This window comes from Zingiber officinale, chromosome 6A (genome assembly GCF_018446385.1).
Source record: "Zingiber officinale cultivar Zhangliang chromosome 6A, Zo_v1.1, whole genome shotgun sequence".
Classification (NCBI taxonomy): domain Eukaryota; kingdom Viridiplantae; phylum Streptophyta; class Magnoliopsida; order Zingiberales; family Zingiberaceae; genus Zingiber; species Zingiber officinale.
The window spans coordinates 124,366,642-124,374,642 of record NC_055997.1 but is presented as its reverse complement, the minus strand read 5'-3'; positions in this window follow the sequence as shown (position 1 = coordinate 124,374,642).

Genomic DNA, 8,001 nt, shown 5'->3' with positions numbered 1-8,001 from the left:
GGGTTTACTGTAGCAGTACTGTAGCAGTTGACTGCGACTGCGCAGTCGACTGGTGCAGTCGACTGGGTGCGAACAGAATAGTTCTGTTCGTTCGGTCGGTGTGGATCAGTCGACTGCAAGTTTTAGCAGTCGACTGCACCAATCGACTGCTAGTTTTAGCAGTCGACTGGTAAATGACCGTTGGTGCTGGAAAGTAGCCGTTGGCTACCTCTAACGGTAACACCAGTCGACTGATGGTTTTGCCAGTCGACTGGTGCCGAGATGAGTTGATATGATCATCAACTCTCTACTCTTATTTAAGGGAAGCTTTGGGGCTTGAAGGAACTACTCATGCTTATTGAATAACTCCTTGTCATTGCTCAAAAGCTTCCAAGCCTACTCTCTTCCTCCTAAACTTAAGTTCATCATTGTAAAGAGGAAGAGACCCTTTGTGAGAGGTTTGCTCTACCGAGAAGGAGAAAGATCTAGCCGGAGATTGCCGGGGATTGATCCACCGAAGGATCAAGGGCTCGTCCACCTCAAGGACACGCCGTGGAGTAGGAGCAAGCAATCTCCGAACCACGTTACATCGAGCTTGTTAGCGATTTGGTATTATTTCTTTATTGTTTTCATTAGTTAGTTGGATTTCCGCGTGTGCACTAATCTTTTGTAGAGAAGAAAAGAAGTTGGGGGTGACCTAGTTATCCAAACCCCCTTCTAGCCAGCCACCTATTCCTTACAGGAAGTGCAAAAGCCCGAGCCTGAAACTACCTGGAAAGTATATGTGGACGGATCTTCCACTCGGCTCGGAAGCAGAATCGGGATCCTGCTACTTTCGCCTCAAGGAGAGCAGATGCATTTGTCTGTCCGGCTAGATTATAAGGCCACAAATAATGAGGCAGAGTACGAAGCCCTCATAGTCGGATTGTAGGCCGCACGGCATGTTGGAGCCAGTCGGGTGGTGATCCACTCGGATTCCCAGCTAGCCGCTCAACAACTCATGGGCGCTTTTGAGATAAACAATGCTAGACTCAGATTGTACACGGAGGCCTTTGAAAAACTCAAGACCAGCTTCACCGAGGTAGTGGTCCAGAAGATACCCCGAGCGGAGAACTAAGCGGCAGATGAGTTTGCCAAACTCGCAAGCTCGATATTGTCGGTCGTCATCCAACAACCAATTGAGCAAGTATCTTTGGTAGCGCACATGGACTGGATGGAAGGCCTCACATTCCCGAGCGATTGGAGAACAACCATCACGGAGTTTCTGCGCTCGGGTACCACGCCATCCGATCGGGATGAAGCCCAACTGCTGAGGAGGAGAGCTGGTCGGTTCACGCTCATCGGAAATCAGCTTTACAAAAAGGCGTTCTCCCGACCTCTGCTGAAGTGTGTCAGCTTGGAAGACGCCGAGTACATTCTCCAGGAGGTACACCAAGGATCTTGCGGAGGTCATCCGGGCGGTCGCTCCTTGGCTAGGAAGATCCTGCTGGTCGGATACTTCTGGCCAACTCTACACGAGGACGCCGCTCGTACCGTCGCAACGTGTCTTTCCTGTCAGAAGTACCACAGTTTCTCGCATAAGCCGACGGAGGAAATGAAAGCGTCCACAGTGTCTTGCCCGTTCGACCAGTGGGGCATGGACATTGTAGGACCTTTCCCTATGGCGACCGGACAACGGAAGTTTTTACTGGTGGCCGCCGATTACTTCTCCAAGTGGGTGGAGGCTGAGCCATTGGCTAAGATAACTGAGCAGATGGTCAAGAAATTCATCTGGCAACACATCATCTGTCGGTTCGGCATTTTGCGTCGGCTCGTGTCGGACAATGGGCGGCAGTTCGTCGGAAAGCAGCTCGAGAAATGGTGCAAGGGATATGGCATTGAGCAACACTTCACGTCTGTGGCATATCCCCAAAGCAATGGTCAAGCCGAAGTAGCCAACCGGGAGATACTCCGAATTCTACGGGCTCGGCTCGACCACATGGGAGGAAGCTGGGTGGACGAGCTGCCGGGAGTCCTATGGGTCATCCGCACGACCCCTAAGGAGGGAACGGGAGTAACACCGTTCCACCTGGTGTATGGAGGCAAGGCGGTCGTCCCAGTCGAAGTCGGCGTAGAGTCCGTCCGGATCCAGAACTACGACGAAGATAATTCCGAGCGGAGACAGCTAGAATTGGACTTGATCGACGAGGAGCGAGCCAAAGCGTCCGTTCGGCTGATGGCCTACAGGCAGAGAATGGAGCAGAACTACAACCGCCGCGTGATTCCCCAAGCATTCCAGGTGGGCAACTTGGTCTGGAAAAAAGTGAAGCCGGTCGGGGACGTAGGCAAGCTGGAGGCTCCCTGGGCAGGACCCTTCAAAGTCGTCAAGAAGCTCCGATCGAGAGCCTACTACTTGGAGGATGAGGACGGACGGCGGCTAGAGAGACCATGGAGCGCAAACCATCTCTAGCCCTATCGGGCGGGATGAAAGGTGCGCCGATGTAATATATTTCATGAATATTTCGTTTGGACGTATCATTTGGTTGCAGAAATGAAAGCTATAAGAACAAAGCAAAGACATGAGCATTGTGCACCAAGCGGGTAGCTGCATGATGGCATGGCCGAGACCCCGTGTCGTTCGGCCGGGTGAATATTATCCGAGCCACAAGCTCGATGCGCGAAGACCTCGTGTCGTTCGGCCGGGCGTATATTATCCGAGCCACATGCTCGATGTTGAAGACCCCGTGCCGTTCCGCCGGGCGTATATTATCCGAGCTATAAGCTCATTATTGAAGACCGTCGAGCAGCGAGGTTAAACCTTAGAGTCGAACCAGCGACTATAAACCCTTCGGCCTGAAGACCGTCGAGCAGCGACGTTAAATCTTAGAGTCGAACCGACGACTATAAACCCCCCGGCTTGAAGACCGTCGAACAGCGACGTTAAATCTTAAAGTCGAACCGGCGACTATAAACCCTCCGGCCTGAAGACCGTCGAGCAGCGACGTTAAATCTTAGAGTCGAACCGGCGACTATAAACCCTCCGGCCTGAAGACCATCGAGTAGCGACGTTAAATCTTAAAGTCGAACCGGCGACTATAAACCCCCCGGCTTGAAGACCATCGAGCAGCGACGTTAAATCTTAGAGTCGAACCAGCGACTATAAACCCCCCGGCTTGAAGACCGTCGAGCAGCGACGTTAAATCTTAGAGTCAAACCGGCGACTATAAACCCTCCGGCCGGAATATGTCCAGCAGGCTTCGGCTCGGTGATAATCACCAGCAATCGGCATGCCTTGTTCTTAGGGACAAGAAGAAAATAATAGCATACTTCCGTTCGGGTCGATCGGTAAGAAGATACTAAAAAGGTCAGCCTATGAGCCGAGTAGACGATTGACCAAGTTACAAAAGGTCAAGTTACAAAAGGTACTTCACGAACAATCTAACGGGAACTCCATTTAAAGAGGTGGGTGTGTTCAGACGAGCGACCCAGTTATCGAAAATACTTCATGAAAAATTCCTTTGGAAAGCTAGGAAGGCAGGACGAGAGACGATTTAACGAGAAGGAAAAGTGAAGGACGCGAACGGCGGTAATTCGTGCTCCGATCGAAAAACACAGGTACGAACGATTTAACGAAAAAAGAGTAAGCTAACAGAAGGACGACATATCTTCATTAAAATTCAGGCCCTTAGAGCCGGTCGGAAGGATTACAAAAAACACTACTCAAGGAAATCATAAACGGTCTTCGGGATGGAGGAAAGGAGCGCCACGTAGTCTTCGGCCGGGATGGTTGTGGAGTCGGGAAGCTGACCCTTGGACTTCAGATAGTCCGTCGTGGCAGAAATGTCTAACTCAAAGGCAGTATACATCCGCTCGCAAACCTTCTCAGAAAATTCGTTCGAGCGGATGTGTTGCAAGTTCAGGGCTGCGACCCGGCTTGGCTCGACCTCTTGATATTCCTTGAAGGAAGCTTCAAGAGACTCCTGCAAGGTCTTCAGTTCGTCCTTATGTTTGATCGCCTCCCCCGAGCGGCTCGCCTTCTCGCCGTTCAGCTGCTTCATCAACTCTTTGACTCGTTGCTCCAGGCCCCGCGCCTCGACGTTTTTCTTCTCCAGATCGGCGATGGTCGTCTTCTTCCGATTGGTGGCTAGGCTTATTTTCCGGCCAAGTGTCTTGACCTGTCTTTCGAGTTCAACCAGAGTATAGGCCTGGTCGGCCGTCTTCTTTCGCTCCGCCTCCAACAAATCTTGGGTCTTCTTGAGCTCTTTCTGCAGCTCGGCATATGAGGGGCCCTGGGAGGACGGACCACCTGAACTCTTCAGCTTCTTTAGCTCTTCGTCCATCATGGCCAGTCGATTGGCGACCGCGATCTCCTTCACCCATCTCTGACATAAACAGGACTATTAATAGTCGATCGGAAAGATGGCATAAAGGACTTCAGAAGAAAACACACTCACCCCAGTGGCATGCTGCATTTGGCTGTTGGCGAGGTTGGCGAGCGGGATCAACGCAACACGGGCCCGAGCATCGGCCCACATCTCGGCGAGGGGCCCCTTCATGGTGATCATATGCTCGGGCGCGGTCGGCCGATTAGACTCGGGAAAAAGCTCCTCGGTGGGAAGGTGTAGGGTGGCCCTGATGGTGCGGCTCCGGCCGGGAGTCGTGTGAGCCGATGCAGAGGGAGCAGAGGCTGGGGCGGAGAACTTGGACAAAATGGCCAAGCGCTGGACCCGGCGGGAGGCAGGTGGAAGAGTGCTGACCGGCACAACCTCAATAGGGTGGGAAGGTGAGTTTAGTTGAGACGGAGTCCGATCGGAGGATAATGCCTCCACCATTGGAGTTTTCCCTTGAGAGTCGGACCCCGCCCGCTCGGATACATGAGTAGCAGAAGTAGCCAAGCGCAACGGTGTCTCCGTCCGGCGCCTTTTTTGTTTGAGTGGGCGCTCGCCTTCCCGATCGGAGCCTTCTTCTTGAACGACTGGCTCCCTGTTTGACGTAGCGCCCCCCGTCACCTCTACGGGGGAGGCCTGAGCGGCTGACTCCTCCGCGTTTGTCTCGCTCTCACCCTCGTGAGAGCCGACCGGAGTGATGCCCAGTTGCTCCATCTCCTTGGCGGCGGCCGCCTCAAGCGCCTCAGCTTTCCTCTTCAAAATCCCGAGCATCACGAACTCCATGACGATATTCGCTGCAAAGGAAAAAGAAGAAAATCAGTTAGCACTCAAAGTACATAAGCAAGTGAAATTCTTACCGAAGTTGCTCGGGAGGGGAGTGCGGCTCGGACTCAGGCCGAATATATACAGCACGCCTTCAGGCAGAAGCTTGTTGATATCGAGCTTCAGACCGACAAGCATGTTCGGGGCCTGGAGATAGTCCGGTCAGGTCTTAAACCTTTTAAGCTCTGGAGAAGTAGGCGGTCCGACCTGCCATTTGGTTCGGAAGGGAGCCCGCTGGGGGAGACGAAGATAAAAGTAATACTCCTTCCAGTGTTTATTGGAGGAGGGGAGTTTATCAAAGAAGACTAGGCCGGGCCGAGCCTGGAACAGATAGGTACCCAGTTCGGACTGCTTGGGATAATAAAAATAATAAAAAAATTTCGGGCGGAGAGGAATGCGGTGTATCTTGAACAATACCACCACTCCACACAAAAGGCGAAAAGTGTTGGGAACTAATTGGGCGAGCGGAAGACCAAAGAAATTGCAAACTTCGGCGAAGAAGGGGTGAAGAGGAAATCGCAGACCGGCTGTGAATTGGTCGCGGAAAAACAGATGGCTCCGCTAGGCGATTTGTGAGGCCGAGCGGTTGGCGAAGGTAGAATAAGTTCAAAGTCGGACGGAATGTCAAAACCATCAAGCAAAGCCTCAGCGTCACGTCGATCGAAGCGAGACTCCATGGTAGTATACCAGGGACCCAAAGTGAGGTCTGCGAGTCGGGAAGAACTGGCCATTAGCCGATCGGGCAAGAAAGCAAAAGCCAAGAGAATAGAAAATGACACACAGCAAGGAGACGATGGAAGGGACAGCGACCAGAAGACGAGAACTCGACAAAAAAGGACGAGGAAACCAGAGAGGAAAGGCGAAGGAACCTTATGTAGAAGCTGGGGATCGAAGGAAGACGGCGGGGAATCGTTGGAAAACAGTGAGGCGGAGTCGCTGGAACGCTGAAGCACCGAAGGAAGGCGGCGGGACACGCGAAGGCAAAGGTGTGGCGGAGGAGGAAGGTGACGGCTTTATAAGGTCGGGCCCGATCGACCTCGACAGTCGGATGCAGGTCACAGGAACCGAGGCCCCCATCGGGCCGTTCATTTCAAACCGCCGATGTCCCATCGGACACATCGCCGAGCCGTACGATGATGCCAGCAGAGGCGCCACGTGGCACCATGTCATAGGGGCTCATTTAATGAGCGCCATTACGGCGCATAGCGCGCGTGCTCGGTCTTAATGGAGAGGATTTGCATGAATCCCGAGGAGATTTGGAGAGCGTCAGCGATGACCGTCGCCACGGCAACAAAGCCATCGCTTAGAAGAGGCCGAGCGGCTGTGAGGAGGAACATTTCCGAGTGGTAGGGTGGTATCACTCAGGCCGACCGGATGTCCAGTCAGTCGGACTTAGCGCCTCCTTTGACTAGACTTGAAGGGGAGGCATGTGATCCGGTGATAAGGACGGGGGATCCTTGTGGGCGGAAGGTCAACGGCACGTGGAGGTCAAAGGTCAAGGGATTCAACCCTGAGACATGACCGACCGGACATTGCAGGCCGACCGACCTGACATTGCAGGCCGACCGACCTGACATTGCAGGCCGACCGACCGGACATTGCAGGGCCGAGCCGAATGAAACACAACCCGACTAGGGGTCGGGTTTCCGACGCTCAAGGTAAAAAGATTTCACGGCCGAGCGGGATGTCCGTTCGGCCGGGGCACAAGGCAACAGAGACAGGCAGGAGCAATCTCATCCGAGCATACGACCGAGGCAGAAATGATATTCGCGCCGAGCGGCCGAACCGCTCGGCCCCGGAACAGACAATAAGCGCAAGAGGACAAAGGAGACAGGGGATAACATCATCCTCGAGACGTCTGCCGCCGACAGACAGCAGGGTTGGCGGCCGAGCCGTACACAGGATCATATGGTGGAAGCTTCCACCGTCACATCCGGGATATGCTGGACGATTGCGGAATGACGCCAGAGGTACTTTTCTGACAGGGGCTAGTTAAGGTATGTTTGGGGAAGCGTGCACGCATAGAGAAGCGTGCCCACGCCTCCCCGGGGTTCTATATAAGGACCCCCAGACGTCGACGAATATGCGAAAATCCTTACTGTAGCCACAGTTACGCTGCTTCTCTCGTTGCCTGACTTGAGCGTCGGAGGGCCGTCGCCGGGAAACCCCTCCCGGCTCGACTTCTTTGCAGGTTCGCCGGAGATCTATACCACCAGTCGGAGACAGCGGAGCGTGTTACATCCCCAGCGTCCGTCGACTCAGTGCTCGGACATGATCAAAAAGGAATATCATTTTCTAATAAAGGCAAATATTAATATAAAAATAAAAATAAATTAATATATATATATAAAGACCAGAAGAAGTGGCACCCAAAAGTTGGCATGTCATAGTTTAAGACTTTAAGTTAATTATTGAAAATTTAAGGCCCACCTTATATCACTTTCAACTTGTTTATGGGTAAACTTCACGTGCCACATAAACTTTCCCTAAATAATGTCCCAATTAAATCAATAAAAGCATTTATTTAATAATTAAAATGGCAAACAAGAGATTAAGCCACGTGCCTTCTTTTAATTAATTTACTTTTTTATATAAAAAAAAGGGGATATGCTCGTGATATCTTTCATTTTTAGCATTTCCAATTAATTTTAAATTTAATGTAGACATAATAATGAGTTTCTTTAATTTAATACCAATGTCATTATCTACGTGATGTTATTAAAAGTTGATCTTATCAATGACTTGGGAGATAAGAAAATCTTGCATTTCATTTTGATGAAAATCATATTTAACTATACAAAATTCTATAGCTAAAAAACAAGAAACTTATAGC